The following is a 17,821-nucleotide window of genomic DNA, read 5'->3' as shown; positions in this document are numbered from 1 at the left end:
TCAATAACGTGTTTCTAGATATTTGCGTTTCAGTGAATCTGGCTTTGACCACTTTTGTTTGTATGTGTGAGGATTAGGGGTTTTGGTATCTGGGGAAAAGAGTGTTTCAGAGTTTATACATATTGGGAAAGCAGCCCTTGGATAGTCTGTGTCTATGCCAGAAAATGATGAGCTTGTATTTAACGTGGGAATGAACCAACTCTTCTCATTGAAAGACAGGGAGAAGAAATATGGAGAGCTAGATGTCTCTCCTCCAGCTGAGGTTTATGGGGACCCTGGGGTGTTCTATTGCATTTAGGAGCACTGAATTTGAATTGGAATGACTGTGACCATAGGGAGAGGCCCACAGAGGGGCTGATAAGGGGCTCTGCTTTGTAAGATAAGCCTTCTTCCCCATCCTGTCTTAAACTCATTGACTTCTACAACATTCCAACATCTATCAATGCTCAACTGATCCTAGAGCAATTCGGCCATACTCTGAGACATAACCCCTGGTTCCAGTCTTTATAACCTACTTTGGGTGTTTCTGTTCTAGGAGCTAAGCCTGAAAACCACTCCTCTGTGGTAACTGTTGTCCCTTTCCAGATAAGAGAATTGGATGGTATAACAGAGGTCCACGTTATGCTTTGAATATAACCCTTGCTGCTCAGCCATTCAACTTATTTTTAAAATGGACATTCTTTCTCTTCCTCTCTCCCTGCTCCTCCCTCTCCTTAATCTCAGGGAAGACAAGATTACCTTTCTTTCCCCTCTTAGTGCAGAGTTATCTGTCTGAGCACACACCCACTATAGGAACAAAGTGATCCAGACTTTGGGGATGGTATCAGAAGATCTCAGAAATGACTATCTCCTAAATTAACAAGTAAATTACAACTCCAGAGAACTCGTGGAATGTAGCCTTTGAGTCACCCTCTGTTCCTGCTGATGGGCAGAATCACAGCCTTTGGGACAGGAGTCCCCTGTGTTTCTCCTTTGTTAGCAAAGCACTAAACCTTCTTTTTCCTTTTCCATTTTCTCAAAACTTTGTCCTCATTAATGAATTGGCATCAGGGACAAGGACCAAGGTTTTGGCAACAATGGGGGCATTTGTAAATTCACTATCTCATCGTGGGGTTACAGCAGGAACCGACACCCACCCTTGAGGGACACTGTACTGGCTGCTGTTCCCAGTGGTTTGCTGGTTGGGAAGAAGCCACACCTGAATAGCCCCTGCTCTAAGCATGTGCTCTCTGTGCCACCTGCTTTGCCTTTTCTGACTCTTCCAAGTGATGCCAGTGGGCGATGCCATTTCCCCATTTGAGAGGAGAGGGCTGAGAACCAGTGGAGTTTGGCCATTCAAAAGCAGAGTCCAGCAAGGCTTTGGGCCAAGGAGGTGGTGAGGAGAGATGAGACAGGACCTGAGAGGAGCACCCTGGTTGTCAGAGGTGGCTGGCAGTGCCACAGAGACAACCACAAAGGCACCGATGGCTTACTAGAGGAGTGCAAGCACAGGGAAAGGGGGACAGAGGAGGAGGGCGGTGAGCGTTTGAGAGGCTGCTGGCTGGAGTCCTGCTATGGTTTGGATGAGTGACCCCCAGAGGCCCCTGTGTTAAAGGCTTTGTCACTAGGGTGGCATTCTTGGGGATGGTGAGACTTTGAGGGAGGGGGGTATGGTCATTGGAGGTGTGCTTTTGAAGGGGATGTGAAATTGAGTCTTATCTCTTTGCTAAGACTCATGGTTCATGATGTAGCAACTTGCTCCACCATATGCTCCTGCCATGATGTGGCACTTCTGCCAGAGGACCAAAGAATGGAACTGCCTAATCTTGGTCTGGAACCTCCAGAACAATGAGCCAGTGTAAGCCTTTTTTCTTTATAAGTTAGTTGACTCGTGTATTTCATTATAGTAATATGAAGCTGACTAATGCAAGTCCAAAACCTGGCAGTAGATGGAGGCCCAAGAATACATTTAGGTCCCTGTGTACCAACCCAAGGCTAGAAGCCAACTACTCACATCCCATAGCCATACACTGTTCCCCCCACCCCCCTGAAGTTTGTGGATGGGCCCATCCCAGCAGGCCAGCCCAAGATCAAGCTGAGAAAGTCTCCCAGGCAAACAATGGCCTCCTTGCCTCCTCTGGCCTCTCCCAACCCCTCTTATTAGCATTCAGGCAGCTCCCCACACCATTCATCCCAGGCCACACAGGAGCTGAGATTTGATCTAGTCTGGCTGAGCCGCATTAAAATCAATTAAAAATGAGAGATAAGCCTCTTTTTTCCCATTGAAAAATTCACAGGAGTAAGAGAAAGACACACAGCCCCATCAATCACCCACCCCTCTGCTTTCCTGGGCTGCTTTTTCCAGACAGCTGCTGGGGGAGCCAGCTGAGAGGAAAGGACTTCTTGCAAGGGGGTTGTGGCCAGAAGCCCCCAGGCTGGATCCCAGCTGCCAACAGGATGTGCCTGCTGTCCTTGCTCTCCTGTGATCAGCCGACAGACAGCACAGGTGGTAGCAGGGAGCATCTAGAGGGAAGTCCAGGAACCTGTCCCTTGAGTTGTCTCCAAAGGCCTGATACCAGATCCCTTTCCCCTGCTGGACCCAGAAAATGTAGGCTTCAGGGAAACCACATATTTCAGGCTTATCTTTGCTTCCCATGAAAAGCTGGGCAGAATTAGATTCCCTTGTTCCTCCTTGGAGAACTTCTACTTCTGTACCTTGAAGCTGCATTTATTGATGTTTCCAAGCAAAATGTGCATGTGTGTGTGTGTGTGTGTGTGTGTGTGAGAGAGAGAGAGAGAGAGAGAGAGAGAGAGAGAGAGAGATGCACTGGGATATGCACCCACACAGAGCTTGCACATTAAGTAGCTATTGAGTAAACACTAGTCAAATGAATGGGAAAATATGGCTAAAGTGCATGTGCCACTCCCTTGCCATCATCCACCAAGCAGGCAGCATTTGGTACAGTTTAGGTAGTTTTGATCTCAACCATTATCAATTTAACTTCTTTGTTTTTTCAACCAGTGGACAAGTCTTTGGTAAATCTCTTACTGTGCTGAGAAAATGTTCATTCATATGGGGGTACCTAGCCCCCCCCCACCCCCCACCCCCGTCACACCCTGGATGGCACATTTCCTGGAGCAGGTGGGCTTGACCTATAACAGTGAGCGTCCTTGGCGAGGCAAGGCTGGAGGGAAAACACAGCATATCCTGATGGCCAGAGAAAGAAGCCTGACTGTGGATTGTGTGGGTCACTCTTCTTTATTCCTCAGATGGCCTGCCCACCCCCCAAATGATGATTTTATGCTCTTCCCTGAGTCAAGATGACCGTAGAGATGATGACAAAAAGTGTCTTGATCTGGGGTCACTGAGGTTTTATTGAGCATTCCCCCATGAAGACAATGATTGGATTAGAGTTAGAATACAATTCTTCCTAGCAATTTATAGAAGGATATGGACTCAAATGTAAAATAATTTCAAGTAACTGGAGCACTTTGCAATTCATTCAGTTAGGAGTTAACCTGTAATATGAGTTGGGAAATTGCAATACAAAGGTTGAGGACTTGGTGTCACTCCCTCTGATCCAAGGATATCTGAGGGATCCAAGAACTGTGGGAGGCATTTTTTTGTAGGGCGGGTGCATTCTCTGCTTTTCCTGGTGCAGGCGTATGAAGAGACTGCTGGTTGGAAAGACATAGTCAGCTGAAGGAGATGAAGCCCTCACTATTCAATATGGTGTGGTTCAAAGAAAATTATTAATTGGTTGAAGGACTAAGAGCTCAGGGCTGTGCCACACAGAATGTTCCCAATGTAAGACCAGTGATGAGAAGGACCTTGGGCTGGAGGTGTAGCTCAGTTGGTGGCAGAGTATGCATTTAGCATGAGTGAGGCCCTGGGTTCAATCCCCATTGTGGGGGAGGGAGGTGGGTAGGCTTAATCACCAACCCTGACATAGGGGTTCTGAAAGCAATTTATTTTGTAACTTTGGAGCCCAGAGCATTTTGTTCATTGATTCATTCTGCAAATATTTAATGAATGCCTTCTTTCAAGGCCTTTGGAAAGGGAGATTTTAACAACCAGGGAAACAAGCAATCAGAACAAGAAACTGACCGATCAGAATGGACCCTGCCTGTCAACAACCAACACATCCTGATTTGCACAGGGGTGATCTCAGCCCTGGCACTGCAGCCTGGAGTGTGACTGACAGCTTACCTTCTAGTGGCCTTGTCAGCAGGGTGGGCAAGGGCTTTCCAGAAGAGATGATTCAAAGCCAAATCCTGCAGAAGCAAACAAAGAAAAGAAAGAAGCAGAGATTTTTGGCAACCCTGGGTTCAGGGTAGTCATTACATAGACACTGTCCTATAGCAAAAGAGCCTTTAGGACTCCAGAAACCTTCCAGTAGCTGGGTGAGGCTGGTGGGAGGTAGTGATTCTAGGAGGGTTCAGATCACAGAGGACGTGGCATGACTTGAGAATATTCCAGTTGACTGGGAGCTACAAAAGATTTTTAATTGGGAGAGATTGGATTTAACTGTCTAGTGTTTTGGACAAATCATATCTATATTCTAATTAAAAGATGGGTATTAAAGGTGAGTATTAAGTGGTCAGAAATGTCTCAAGGGAGAGCAAACAACCCAGAATTTAGAACAGGGGTCATGGAGCATGGGATGTCTAATATTTGCCTTAAGTGGGACATTTTTCTGTCTGGAAACAAGGGTAATACTACGGACCTGTTACTACCCAAGCTAACAGCTTCATGAACACGACAGACAGGCATGTTAAGTAAGCACTTTCTGGCTGTCTGAGCCACCCATGCCATCCCAGGCTGGCACTTTTGGAAGGTGGTGGAACCTTTGAGGTGGGACCTATGGTTATTGGGGGTGTGTTTAAACTACAAGCTTTTATTGTCTCACAGTTTGTGTTGGTGAGGAATTTGGGCAGCTTAGCTGGATGCTTCTGGGTCAAGCTGTCTCAGGAGTTTGCAGTGAAGATGTCAGCCAGGGCTGCAGTCAGCAAAGGCTTGACTGGGGCTAGAAGATCCACTTCCCGGATAGCCATGGGGTCCTCTCTTACAGCATGGCGCTGGCTCCCCGTGGAGAACTGATCCAAGAGAGAAGCCACGATGTCTCTTAAACCTAGTTTCAGACATTCCACGTCCTTGTTCTGCAATGTTCTATTGATTACACAGACTACCCACCCCTCTTCAGCAGGGGAGGGGGCTGCATAAAGTACATGGATGCAAGAAGGCAGAGATTAGTGGGGCCATCTTGACGACTGGAATTCCCAACTGTTTGCACTCACTGTCAGGCATTCAGTGTTTTAATCAGTGCCTGCCACATTGTAGACACTCAAATACCAATTTCTGAATGGAAAAAAAAAGGGGGGGGGGGTCTAATTAGTTCATCTAGTTCAAACAGTAAGTGGGGATTCACAAAGTAAACCTGCCCTCTTTGCATTTCCAGCAAATTCTCAGGGATGTTAAGCCCAGCTCTTGATTTGCCCCTCTTGGCTCTAAAACCTGGGTATCCTAGGGTTAGGAAGATACTGTCAGGCCCCAGCCCTGGCTGAGGTGAGCATCCTGCCCTGGGCGTGCACCCTCTCCTGTGGAAGCTCCCAGGCAGCTGCTCATTCCTCAGATGTTTGTTCTGGAGGAGGGCAACTGGGAGAATTGGAAAGTGCTGGTTTCACCTTATTTGCTTGTTCCACATCAGCTGCCTTCCAATGAGGACGCGGAAGCTGCACAAACATTTCTGTCAAGTGCCTCTTTTTTTGTGGCTCTGCCAGATCCCAAATCTCCATCGCAAGGAGCAAGGGAAGCGGCTGACACGCAGCCTGCAGTCCGGATGTCTCCCTGGGGTGTGTCTGCCCCTGAAAAGACGGCTCTTCAATAATGCATGGAGCTATTAGCACCAGGCCCAGGACGACTTGCTCCCTCCCAGCAATCAAAGCTGCCGCCCAGGAGCCGAGAGGTTGATCAGATTTCATGGGCTCCTTATAACTGCTGCTCCTGGTATGAGATTAGAATGGGCTGTTTCATGTCCAGGGATGAAAGCAGCAAGGATTTGGGAGAAAATCCGGCTTCCCAGAGAAATCAAAACGTTTCTATTTCATTACAAATGGATGCATGACACAGCTAATCGCTCCTGTGAGAGGCAGCGCTGCGGGACCAGCTGCTACCTCGGCAGCTCTTCTCAGATGCTACATAACGTGCGTAGGATGCAGGACCGGGGAAGCCACTCCATTTCCTTATGTCTAGGGCATCTCTTGGACCATAGGTATCTGTCAATGAATCCCTGGGAGATTAGCCTCCATCCCACAGTACTAGCAAGGTGGGTGCAACCCCCTTGGAGGTAATGGGGTGACTGAAGCCGAGGACCACTGAGGAGCAGGAGGCTGCAGCCGGCAGCTGCCATAATATTAATAGCTCCTCATTACTGTGCACGATCATATGTCCAGCATTTTGCATACAGTATGCCACTAATCCTTGCAGCAACTGGCAGTGTATTATTAGATCTTGCTACAATGAAGAAAATGAAGAAACTGAGGATCAGAGGGCTTAAGAGATCTTCTCAAGGCCACCCGGTTAAGACGCGCTGGAGCCAAGTGAAACCCTAGGGCTGTGTTTCTGCCCAGCACCAGCTGCTCCCTCAGGTCCTCCAGACGCAAAGCCGAAGTCCATAGCAAAAGGAAGAGCCCCAGGAGGAGCAGGCCTTCCCCCATACGTGAGAAGTATGGGGCATTTAGCCAGCATCACCATGGGAACTGTCTGCTGGGATCTCAGAGGCTTCCCAGTCAGTCTCGGCCTTCATCCCAGCTAGTTTCTGTGTCTTCTCCAGGGAGCTTTGTCCTTTGACCCAGGGATCACATGAGCTGAGGTTCTGATATATTCTGGTTACTGACTCTGAGCTCTTGGTGGGTGATTATCCTCTCTGGCCTTGCTTCCATTATCTGTGAATTAGAGAAAATGATACCCCCTTAGTGGCAAGGCAAAAGGGGAGATGCTCAGGCCATGTAGTTAAGTGGGACTCTCCAGATCGGAGACCACACCAAGTGCCTGCCTCAGCCTCCACGCCCATGCCTTCCTTCCTCTGCTGTCACATTGCCTGTTGTGCCTAAGTCCCCAGACTCTGAAGTTTGAGTCAAATCTGTTTCTTCTAAAAGACATTTTGCAAGTTGGCATTCCCAGTAGCCTTCCCTGGAGGGGACTGGGCTCCACCCAGCATTCCCAGCTTTGTGAGATGAGGTCCCATTTCACCAGCTCAGCCTGGAGCTACATGGGGCAGGCTCGACCTCCACTTCCTATCAGCCTCCCCAATCCCTGCCTGGGCATCCAGCCCAACACAAGCCCCAGCAGGGCTGCTGGTGACCTTGTAGACCTGGCTTCAGCATGTTGGGTCGGCTCTGGGGAAAGGACCATCAACTCTTTCAATCCCCCTGCCCCATGGATAAAAGGGATCTGCCTGCAGGCTGGGGAGTCAGAAGCAAGCACCCTCCCTGCCCAGGCTTGAACGTGTCTGTGCCCCTGACATCCCCAAAACAAAGATGCCATCTGGGAGGGCTGCCCACCCACCCTCTGCCCGACTAGGCCTTCAAGGGGTGGACTGAGTCTAATTCATGTGCCTGTCACTTCTGCACAGGGAGATGCTCTGAGTTTAGAGAGACACTGGGGATTGATGAGGATTGGAGCTGAGGTTTGCCATGTAGGAGTGCGTCTCAGGAAATGAGGAGATTTGGCAAAACTGAGTTGGAGAGAAGGAAGCTCAGCCACTGAGCTCTGTCTGGGACACTTATAAATATTTGCACGCAAATTGCGGAGCTTGTGCTCCTACACAGAGCTCCCATCCCTGGATGTCCACTGCCAGATTTGCTCTCATTACTGCTAAAGTCATCTTTCTGCTCTCTGTGTCACCTGCCATCTGCCCACCCAGGAAAGATGGCAGTGTCAGTGTCCTTGCATGCACTGTGTCTCCAGGTGTCTCCCAGGGGCCAGCTACACTGTGGGCACTCAGTGGGTTTGAAGTGAAGACAACTGGGAATGTGGTCCATTTCTGGCCCGGCTGCAAGCACCCCAGCCTGTATTAAACACCCTGCATACGCCTCTGAGCCCGTGGCTAGCTGTTGGCTCAGAGATGTCCCGGGGATCACCTGTCCAGCACAACTGAAAACTGCCATTCTGACTACAATGACAGCACTTTTCCCCCGTACATGGGCCATACATAGACGACATCCCCTCCGATGGCCCTCGCTGTCCACTCACCAGTCACTGGGGGCCTTTGGTGGCTTCCTCACCTTTCCTCCCACAGACTCCCTCCCTCTGTCTTTGTTCCCTGCTGATGGATGCCCCCTTCTATCGGGCCCAGAAGTCACTGTGCTCACAGATCTCTTGGCGCCAGCCTGTGGCCCGCCTTCCCTGGATGGGCATGTTGCAGCTGGGTGATAAGGGCATGGGCCATTTCCACTTGCCTCAAGTGTCTACTTCCTGGCTGTCCTCTCTTCTCCTCAGACCCCAGCTCAGAGGTTTACCCTTTTTAATCCCCCCCCCTTTTTTTTTTGCACTACTGGGGATTGAACCCAGGGCCTTGCACATGCTAGGCAAGTGCTCTTCCACTGAGTTACATCCCTAGCCCTTTTTATACTTTTTATTCAGAGACTGGATCTAAGTTGCTCAGGCTGGCCTTGATCTGTAATCCTCCTGCCTCAGCCTCCTGAGTAGCTGGAATTACTGGCATGTACCAATGTGTCCACTAAAAATTTTTGCTCTTAAACTTTTGATCTTGAAATAATTTTTGATTCACATGTAGTTATAAGAGAGATCTCAAGTAATCTTGACCCCATTTCCCCCAGAGAGAACACCTTGCAATGCTCTAGTCCAATATAGCAAACAGGATATGGAGAGACTAGTATTGCTACAAGCAAGATACAGAAAAGGGGTGTCCCAAGGATGCCTCATGCTGCTCATTTCCAGCTACACCTGAGCCTCTCTCACCCTGCTACTTCCTTAGTCACATCTGGAAGGTTTCTAAGCTCCTCTTTGCTGGGGTCCCTGGCTCCCCTCCCCTGACACATCTCTTGGGCTGGGCACCCACAGCGCTCCATCTTCCTCCCCTCAAATTCAGAGGCGGCCTCACTGTGTACTAGGAGGAAGGAGCTCTGCCTGGGAGACAGTGCAGCCAGTGCCTCCCTGGGGAAACACATCAAGCATGGTCCCTCCCCAGGCTCAGTGACCTCACTCACGGCAGGGAGTCAAACCAGCCAGTCTCTCCCCAGCCCTACCACAGAGATCTCCTACTCAAACTCCTAATGCGTGTATGGTGGAGCCCAGCCCTGGCCACAGCACTGTCGGCCTGAGGAAAGTCAGACTTTCCCTGTCAGAATCCTCTTCCCTTGGTTCTGCTCTCAGGTAGCTCTCAGGGTCTATCAACCGAGCTGTTCATTTGTAACTGGGCATGTCAGGACAAAGGCCTGCATGGCCCATGCAGTGTTTAACTCAAGTACTTGTCTGTTCTTTCTTGTGCTTCAGAAGCTACTAGTGGATTGAAGCAAAGCCTCGGCTCGCTGCTCAGGGACAACACACAGCTGCTGCATCCTCTAATGCTGCACATGCAGGAGTCAGCACCCTGGGACACTTTGATGCCTCCTTTGGACAGGGCAGGGGGCCTTGATTGAGCACATAGCTCCAAGAAGAGAAGTGTAAACAGACATCCATGTAATGAATGTAAATTTTCCCCTCTGATGTGCATATGGCTCCAGTTTGCTTTCAGCAAGGCCAGGGAGGAATCTTTCAACAGGAAGAAGATCAGAGCAGATGTCAGGGGCACCAAGCCTGCTCTGAGCTGTGTGACCCTGGTGCGACCACAGTTCCTTTTCTGCTATGGCAGAGTTTTGCACCAGGAGCTCTCTAGGTCTGGCTGACAGTTGCCTCTACTGACTGGTCTGGTGGCTGCCTAAGCAGAGGGGCACCATACCCGTCTCTTTCAGGGTATGCTTTTGAGCTCATGCAGTGCAGAAGGCATTGGATGCCTTTGCAATTCCTGGAAAGTGACAGTGGCTCTAGACTGTGCACTGGGGTGACCAGGCTCAGACCCAGTGAGCATGACCTGAGCACCCCCAGGTTTCCACACTGGACTGGCCTTTTCATGATGGCCTCAATCTTCCTCGCCTTCTGAGGAATCAGGTCCTTCTTGACCTAGTGCTGGGTTACTCACTTTACCTCTGCACCCTCCTTCTGCCAGAGCTGTCATTCAGCCTGGCACCTCACCTTTTTTTTTTTTTTTGCAGGGGAGAGGTTGTGTGGGCGTGTTTGCACAGTCCTGGGGATTAAACCCAGGGCCAGCATGTGCTTAGCAAGTGCTCTAGCACTGGCCTCATCCCCAGCCCTTTTAATTTTATTTTGAGGGATAGGGTCTATTTTGAGACAGAATCTTTCTAAGTTGCTGAGGCTGCCCTGGAACTCTCGATCCTCCTGTCTTAGCCTCCCGAGTCATTGGGATTACAGGTGTATTCCACTGCACCTGGCCGGTCTTTCTTTCTTTTTTTTAATTTATTTTTTTTTTAGTTATCAGCGGACACAACATCTTTGTTTGTATGTGGTGCTGAGGATCGAACCCGGGCCGCACGCATGCCAGGCGAGCGCGCTACCACTTGAGCCACATCCCCAGCCTGCCTTCCTTCCTTTCTTTCTTTCTTTCTTTCTTTCTTCCTTCCTTCCTTCCTTCCTTCCTTCCTTCCTTCCTTCCTTCCTTCCTTTCTTTCTTTCTTTCTCCTTTCTCCTTTCTCTTCAGTGCTGGGGATGGAGAGCTCAGGGCCGCACACATGCTAGGCAAGCTCTATACAATTGAACTATGTCCTCAGCTCTTCCTCTTTCAATACAAAACATAAAAATGTAAATCCCAAGGTTGGCAGTATTCTCTGTCCTTAAGTGTCAAATGCCCCTTCCTCTGTGGAGCACTCCAAGCCTCTCTTTCCCCACGATGCAGCCCTTTCTTGCATCCTCTCAGGCCCTTATCATACTGTGGCTGTAGTTATTTCACACCTGACTTTGCTACTTTGAGCTCCCCAGTGTATGAATATTGAATCTTTCAGTTGCTGGTGACCCCTTACTCCAAGCACTTGTTGAACAAAAGCAACAGCAGTGCTTGGCTCATGCCTTCCTTGAGGCCGAAGACTAGGAATTAAGATTTAGGGATGTAGGCAGACCCCAGCAGGGGTAATGCAGGATAAACTCAGTTAACATGAGAGTGACCTTGTGACACAGCAGTGCTTATCCATCAGACACTCTGGAGCAAGGGAAGCTGGTGGCACCAAAGTGCTCTGTGTCAGCTATAGATCCCATGAGGCAAAGCCCGGCCTGCTTCCTCAGGCCCCTGCAAACTTTTCTTGGCCCACAGATCTCAGGGGATGCCTCCAGCAGACATGCTTTGTGTCCTGCTAGAGACTTACCTCTAAGGGAAAGCAAGCCCACAGCTCTCTGAGACTTCTAAGAAGATTGGTGGAGTGGTTATTGCTTTCTAGATCACTGTGCATTTACTAGTAACACACCAATCATCTTTTGCACAATCATAGCCAAAATCCACAGCCTACAGGAACAGAATGTTCTAGGCCCACTCTCCTCTCTCCTGGGGGAGTAGAATTCAGAGCAAAGGCCGTACCCAGAGGAGCAGCACAATGGGTCTGGGCCTTGGCTTGAACTCTGTGCAAGACCTGCCTAACACAGATACAGCTCATTGGGGAGATACCTGGGCTCCAGCCCAATCTTTCTACATGTGACTCCTTTGTCTCTATTCAGGATTTCCAAAGAAGCATGGCCCCAGCCCTGCTCCAATATATACTGAGCCTAAAGTTCACATATGCCTTTTTTTTCCCATTTATTTATTTATTATTATTTTTTAAATGTGGTGCTGAGGATGGAACCCAGTGGCTCACGCATGTTAGGCGAGCGCTCTACCTCTGAGCCACAACCCCAGCCCTACATATGCCATCTTGAAAAAGGGAAGAGAGAGACCTCCTGGGCTGTCTGAGGGCTTGAGGTGCTGGTAAAGCAGCCACCGAAACTTGACCAAGGAAACCAGCACTCAGGGCTGTAACTGGGGAGCTACCTAAAGGTGAAGAAGGTCCCCCAGAGGGAGCAATGGTGAAGGGGAGGCTGGGGACATGCACAGGTTGAAGTTGGCAAGGATGTGTAAGAGCAAGGTCTGGAAGGATGGACAGGTACAGAGAGGGACAGGGAGGAACGTCCAGCTCCAGACCTCCTCCAGGAAGTGTGTGTCCTCTCCAAGAACAAAACTGACCAAGAGACCCACATACAGAGTGTGGCAGCTGGGAAAGGACCTCTCCTCCCTGCAGAGGCTCCACCAGCACCTCAGAGGCTCTATCACCCAGGTCCACGCATGACTTACTGGGTCACCTCCTCCTGGGCCAAGCCCAGCATCTATCTCTAAAACCTTTGACCTCAAAAAGGCACACCCTGCCCCCTTCCAGAGAATGACATTGCCAAGTGTGCCTCCTGTCCTGTCATCAGTGCTCCTAGAAGCTCTGAATGTCCCTCCGCCTGGACATTGACCCCAGCCTGGGAAGTTAGATTCACCCCACCCCTCACTCACCCCAGCCCAGAGGAAAGAATCAGAATCTGGAATTCAAAGACACCTGAGTTTCCTGACGCAGGTAGGTGGTTCATCCCACACTGCTCTCGGCCTTCATCTCCTGGTCTGTAGGGTGGATACACCGACTTATCTTGCAGTTGATTTGGAGATTCAAGGAGACTGCCATTCAGTAAGTGCTCACTAAATAGTCACTTCCTGTTTTCTCCTCCCTGACCTAACCACTCTGGGGGCCTCTCCTGCAGCCTGTCCTTGGAGCTGAGGCCAATGTTGGCCACATGACTGCTTTGGGCTGGGAAAGCTCACCTTAGACACTGACTCCCCCATATTCCTGAGGGCAGCAGAGAAGCCATGGGTGGAGCCAAGATAAAAATGGAACACAAGATGTGCAGAAAGGGGAGGGGGCCTAGGATGAGGGAGATTCAGGGTCCTGATTATTTCTCTTTCCAGCTAGTCCCAGCCCCCTGGCAGTGGCCACCTCGGTTCCACCCTTCCTTTTCCCAGATGGCCAAGGCAGCACCAGGGAAGGGCTGTCAGCCCTCTAAATTCTGCATGTGGATGGACAGGATGCAGCCAGACCCCAACCCTTGATGCCCGATGAGACTTCCCAAGCCCTCAGCACCCCTGAGATTCCCCAGGATCCAGAGAGGACAAAGAGCCCTCCTTTGGTGAGCAGATTCTGCTGAACTGAGGAGAGCAAGGAGAACCAGGAAAGAGCTCCCAGGGCACCTGCTGCCAGAGCCAGGCCTTGCTCACCAGCCCTACCCCACGCTGGGAAACCCCACCTCTCACCTGCCCCTGTTTTTCAGCAGGGGTCATCTCAGAGGAGCTGGGGCTAGATCCCTCCTGCCAGCTGAGAGCCAACTCCAGGCCACCCAGCCTTTCTGGGCCGAGCCAGGGCCCCAGGTGCCAAGGCCGCCCCACATCTCTCCTTGGCAGTCCAGGCGCCTTTTTGTTTTAGATTTGCACAAAAGTTGCAAAGAATACAGAGAGTTCCCATGCATCCTGCACCCACCTTCTGCTAATGTGAACATCTTACATAACCACGGTACATTTGTCAAAGAGACGAAATTAACATTGGAACAATACTATTAACCCGACTGCAGACTTTATTTGGATGTCACCAGTTTTTCCTTCATGCACATTAAATGGTCATTTTTCTGGTGCAGGCTCCAATCCCAGCCACCATGTTTCACTTGGTTGTCACATCACCTTAGTCTCTTTCTTTCGGAAAGAGACTGAACATTTTCTCAGTCTTTCCCTCTTTCTCATGACCCTGACAATTTTTTTTTCCTCCAGTGTGGTAAAATATATGGCTATGTAGCATAAAATTTGCTATTTTAACCATAGTTAAGCACACAGTTTGGTGGCATCAACTGCACTCATAATGTTGTGTAACCATCAGCACTATTTCTACAATGTTTTCATCACCACCAGAAGGAACTCTGTACCCATTAAGCAATGCCTCTCTCTCCCTCTTCTCCCAGGTATTTCTTAAGAGATGCAAAGGAGCCCCCACCTAAGCCTTGAGCCCAGGAAAATGTTCCTGGCCAGAACGGGTCCCTCTGGACCCCACTGCTGCACAGAGGCCTGTGGGAGTCCTGGCCATGTGGCACCCACTGTGGGCCTTTCCTTGATCCTTACCAAAACGTGGACCTTCTAAGGGACAGAGGGGTCATTTCTCTGGAAACTGTACTGCGTGGGCTTTCTACCAAAGGTTGGGACACCTCCTTCATTGTGTCCACCAACAGTCTGACTAAACTCAACCACTGGCCCTGGCATTTCTCTTCCTGGGGCCAATGGGGCTGTCAGGGCAGCTTCTCTTGCAGAGGAGAAGGCTCTGCTGCTGTTCTGACCTTGAGATGCCCTCCTCAGAGGGCTGACCCCAAGTGCCAAGGGCCTGCTGGGCACAGGATGGCCTAGAAGCCAGGCATGTGCCCAAGTTCAGGAGGCGTGCATATCCCACCTTCTAATATGCCCTGAACATTAGTGTGCCTGGCTTCCTGCCCTGTGCAGCAGCCCCCTGACCACCATCTGCAGGTGCAGCCTTGCCGCAGATCAGGCACACAAGACTGGCTGCCTGTAGCCAGACTCCTGTCATTTGGCTCCAGCCACCTGTCCCGACACTCAGGCCCTCTGCCTGACATACTTGCTGCCTGCCACACCTGCTGCCAGGCCCCCACACCCTGGCTCCTCTTTCCTGCTGGCCTCCCTCCTACCGCCTGCTTCTCCCCACTCACCCGTGTCTAGTTCTAGGTCAGGGCTCCTCCATCAGCCCATTAACACTCTGTGCCTGTCTCTGTTGGGCATATGCAAATGCCACGTTGCCAAGCAGCCTGGGCTGGTCATGGGTGAGCCTGGGCCTTCTCTGCTAAGGGTTGAGCCGAGCGTGTGTTTGCTGCCTGCTCAGTGAGGGGGCGCCTCCGTGTGCTCCAGGGACTGCCCCATCCTGCGGTCTGCAGGCAATGCTCTTTCCCCACTGGGAGTGGCTACTGGGTAGCCCCTTCAGGCTCCTGTCAGTCACCGTGGGGCCAGGCCAGGTCCCTGCTCCACTCCATATTACTCACTGAGGCCTATCCTAATCAGACCCTGGGGTGGACAATGGGGACACAGAGGTAGGGAGACCCAGCCAGCCCTGGGGCTGCTTGCTGGCCGTCTATTGACACAGACAGGGTAACCAAGGGTCACAGAGTACTGGCCATCTTTCCAGAGCCTCTGAGGCCTCAACTCAGAAAATCCCAGGCAACTTCTATTGTGGGGTACAATACCCACCCCTTGTCCTTCTAGAGCTTCGTCCTGACACAGGTGACTCCGTGGTTCAGAGCATTAGCTTTGGAACCAAGCACACCTACCCCAGAAACCCACCTCTACCACTTATTTGCTGTGTTACATGGAACAAGTACCTTACTGTCTCTGATACTCACTTTTCTCATTTGCAAACTGGAGATAATTATTTCCATTGGTAGAAATAAAGTGGGCTTGGTTTATAGCACATGCCTACTTCTTCCTCTTCCCTTTACCCCCTCCCCCACACAAAAAATAAACATTTATAACTTACCATGGTTCCAGACATCTTATCAGTATGTTCAAAGCCTGTTTCTATCTGAACCCAAGTTAGATTACCCAGGACAGTGACAAACTCACCCCAATTTTCCTAGGACTTTCCTGATTTTCACACGGAAGCACCTGTGTCCTGGGAAGCCTTATAGAGCTTCCTATTACTCAGCCTCCTCACCTAGAAATTCCTACCATGAAAAACCCAGACTCTTCACATGCCCAACATGGCCATTCCTCCTGACCTCTGACCTTCACAAATGCTGTTCCCTCCTCCTGAAAATGCCCTCCTCGTTTTCAACTGTCAAGCATTCAAATCTGACTCCTCTGTGAAGGCTTCCTGGCTCCAGCAGGAGTCAGATCTCCACCCTCCACCTCTTCAAGGTTCCCCTGTGGCCCCAACACAGGCCCAGTCACTCCATCTCTTCCCCAAATAATGAGCAACACAGAGAGAGCAGACTCAGCCGGCATTGCCTGCTGCACACCATAGGTGCTCAATAAGTGCTACGCTCCCATTCCAACCTCCTCCAGCTGGCTTCTCTGGTCCCACTTACCTTGTGCCTTTGCTCCACAGGTGGACTCAGCAAGAGAACCCTCCCCCTGGGTGGCTCAGATTGAGCCACAGCCAGGATAGTCCTCAGCCTTGGCCAGGGGACTGGACTCCCCAGTGGACTCCTGCCCTGTCCTGAAAATACCCCGAGGGCAGGAGCCCTAGACTGGGGCTCACCTACTTCCAATAACCGTCCTGCAGTCTGTCCCTGCCTACCCTTTCCTTGGGAGGCACTGCGCATGCCCCTGGTGAGCACGGGCTACAGATGAACGCTGAGCAGTGGGTGCCAGGGACATCTTTCTGAAGCAGGCAGTTTGGAGCAGCTGGTGGAAATCTGACCGTTGTACTCAAATCACAGAGTGGCCAGCCAAAGGCCTCGGCTGGGCCTGCAGCACATTCCTAGATCAACAGCAGGGCTTTGGGGAGATAGTGTGGGTGTGAAGGGAGGGCAGGAGCAACAGATGTGCCGAGGGGACACTCCTGTCCCAGGCAGGGACAGCTGTAGCCTCACATCCTGGCAGGACAGGGCGGGTAGGTGATGCCAGGCAGGCTGGCGCTGCAGGGAACTTGGCAGCAGTGACTTGCGCCCCACCCTGGGGCAGGAGGACAATATGGGGCAGGGCAGGAGGACAATATGGGGCAGGGCAGGGTGGCCCAGCCCAGAGACCCCCGCTTCCCTCGGGGAGCCAGCCCTCACTGTCCGCCTCTGTGTCTGGGAAGCAGACAATGGAGGCCTCTGGCAGCCACAGAGGAGGGGGCGTGGTAACTGGGGCGTGGACATCCCTCTCTGGTGAAGCTGAATTGGAAGGAACAGCGCTGGCGTGAGGCTCAGATGCCCCTGAGTGTGTGGAAGGGCTCAGTAACAGTCACAGGGGCCAGGACACAGAGCTGGGGGCAGGCGGCAGGGCTGCACCGTAGCAGCTACTGCTTAGTTTCAATTCTGCGCCGCTGTCTGATCTGTGTACTTCCCTTGCATGATTTGTTCAACAAACATTTATCGTAGGCCAAGTATGCACCGGGGATGGAGCAATGAACAATGTAAACATGGCCCTTGATTCTCTCATTTATTTCTCTCCTGCCTCTGTCACAAGGGGCCAGCCTTGCTATCCCCCCTCTTACAAATGAAGAGATTAAAACTCGGACATGGGGGATGGGGAAGAACTCACAGCTGCGTGGCATGGAGATTTCCCGACACTTGACAGACCTCCAGGCCCATCAACCTCTCTCCCACTTCCCAAGGCTCCTGGGACCCTCCTCTGCAAATAGGAGCCCCGTGGGTGATTGCTGCCTGCAGGTTCTGGGAAGACGTGAATTGCAGCAAGCCCCGGACAGGGCACACCAGCCAGGACACCGCCCTCCTGGATGTCACCTGCCCTCCCAGCCCAGGAGTGCTTTGAGAACACTGTTGTGCATTTCATTTGGGTGTGGGGAGCTGGAGAAGCTGTGTCAAGCTTTTTCCTAGGGCATGTGTTGCAGGAGGACGGCTCCATTTATAGGTGAGAAATGACATTGCCATTAGCTCAGCCTCCCAGGGGAAGGCAGCACTGGGGCCAGAGACTGGGGACCTGCTCCCAGCGAAGTGTTCTCTCTAAGCCACCAGGCACCCTGCTAGCATGTCCCAGTCCCTCTCTGCCCTTCTCCTGTG

At 51.2% G+C, this 17,821-nt stretch overlaps 1 long non-coding RNA gene across 1 annotated transcript; it reads right to left on the bottom strand.

Moving 5' to 3' along the window:
* Positions 1 to 3,330: 3,330 nt before the first annotated feature.
* Positions 3,331 to 16,372, bottom strand: LOC139701698 (uncharacterized). The gene is made up of 5 exons (XR_011704227.1): positions 16,181 to 16,372; positions 5,665 to 6,924; positions 4,890 to 5,076; positions 4,190 to 4,254; positions 3,331 to 3,657 (listed from the first exon to the last, which is right to left on the bottom strand). It is a non-coding gene; the product is annotated as an uncharacterized lncRNA (long non-coding RNA).
* Between the last annotated feature and the right edge of the window lie 1,449 nt (positions 16,373 to 17,821).

This window comes from Marmota flaviventris, chromosome 14 (assembly GCF_047511675.1).
Source record: "Marmota flaviventris isolate mMarFla1 chromosome 14, mMarFla1.hap1, whole genome shotgun sequence".
In the NCBI taxonomy this organism is placed as follows: Eukaryota; Metazoa; Chordata; class Mammalia; order Rodentia; family Sciuridae; genus Marmota; species Marmota flaviventris.
Note: the sequence above shows the minus strand (reverse complement) of the source record. Positions and strands in the feature narration are given on the sequence as shown.